This window comes from Hylobates moloch, unplaced genomic scaffold (genome assembly GCF_009828535.3).
Source record: "Hylobates moloch isolate HMO894 unplaced genomic scaffold, HMol_V3 SCAFFOLD_9, whole genome shotgun sequence".
NCBI lineage: Eukaryota > Metazoa > Chordata > Mammalia > Primates > Hylobatidae > Hylobates > Hylobates moloch.
Genome location: NW_026652284.1, coordinates 7499803 through 7501611, shown reverse-complemented (window position 1 = coordinate 7501611; position 1809 = coordinate 7499803).

The window sequence follows — 1809 nt, the reverse complement described above, 5'->3', positions numbered from 1 at the left end:
GGGATTCCTAAACCAGTCATCCAACCAGAGGCTGGTCGGTTAATCTGAGAATAGCATAGGACTGGTAGAAAGGCATCCTGGAGCTGGGAGAACAGAGGGAAGCCCCCTCCACCAGAGAGAAACCTCCCCTCCAGAGAAGATTCCTCCGTTATTCAACCCCCAGTGTTTAAAACAAAGTAAGTCTACATTAACTGTGGTGGTTGGAAGGCCTGGGCATAAAGGATAGGGGCTGGAGGAAACAGAGGCTGTAAGGCGAACCAAGAGAAAGGCAAGGAGAGGCGGCCACACTGAAGGCAGCAGGGACACAGGTAGGAGTGACAAAGAAAATTAGCCAGGTGTTGTGGCGCACACCTGTGGTCCCAGCTACTGAGGAGGCTAAGGTGAGAGGATGGCCTGAGCCCAGGAGGTTGAGGCTGCAGTGTGCTGTGATTGCGCCACAGCACTGTAGCCTGGGCAACAGGGCGAGACCCTGTCTCAAAAACAAAAACAAAAAAGGAGATGACCAAAAAGAGGAGCGCTCCGTGGCTCCCCAGCCCTTGGAGAAGGAAGTTGCTTTGCTCCGCGTGCTCCACCGGCCTCCTGCCTCCTCCCTCTCCTCCACCTCCAAACCACATTCCAAGAGAGGCGGGGACTGAAACCAATTGTTCCAGCCTGGGATTGGGCAAACGTGGGCCCTGTACCTTCAGCTCCGGTTCTTCAAGGACTTCCAGGAACCACAAAGCAGACATAGAATGGAACACAAAAGAAGCGACTCATGAGTTAATTATGTGTAAATCCCATTGCAAAATCCATATTGTCTTAAACAGTTTTCAAACTTCCGGAACATAGCAAATTCCACTGGGGAATGCCAGGGTGGGCTCTTTAAAGATGGAGTGAGGGTCTTAGATTCTTCCCAGAGCTGCCTAAGATGCAGATTTCGCCAAAGAAATTTTTTCCTAGGATTAGGATCAGAAAAACGGGGTGGTTTCCCCCTTTCTAATACGTATTGTATTATGTAATTGACGTTTTTCCACTTTTTACTCTGTTTTCCTTTTTTAAACTTATTATTTCAAAGACATTTCTAGTTTTCAATAAATATATATATGTATCTTTTCCAATTTCTGACTGTATACATAGCCTACAGCTTTCCTTTAAAAAAAAATCTTCTTCCAAGATATAGTACAAAGAAATGGCTTCCTTCTTCGTCTAAGAAAAGATTTTCGAAATCTAGATCGCAAAGAGCAAAAAGATCATCACATTCATTTTTATTTTTAGATAAAAATGCAATATATATATATTTTCACTTCTGACAACAGAATTATCTAGGATTTCACATGAACTTAGGTTTCATAAGATGTCATTTGTGTTTACCTGCTGCGCTTTGCCCGGGGCTGTCTGCCTTAAGATAGAATGAACTGCTCCAATAATAACTCCCTGAGCACCTGAACACTTGAGTCCATGCCGTAGACAGTCCTGTGAGCGCTACCTTAGCTGCCGCGGAGGCGCCGGCAAAAGCAGCCGCTCATCCGTCATTCCTGACAGCTCAGACCGTGAGCTGCCTGGAGAGGCTCATGAACAAGTTCTTTGTCTTCAGGGGATGAAGAAAGTCCAGGCGTTTGTTTACTCTAGAGCTACCGGTCAGAAAGGGATTTCAGCATCGGAGTCTGCAACCTCTGTATAAAAGAGCACAAAGTCAGTGATGGAAAATTAAGCTCTTTAGAAGGCTGATTTGGCTGGGCGTGGTGGCTTACACCTGTAAATCTGGCACTTTGGGAGACTGAAGCAGGAAGATCACTTGGGCCCAGGAGTTTGAGACCAGCCTGAGCAACG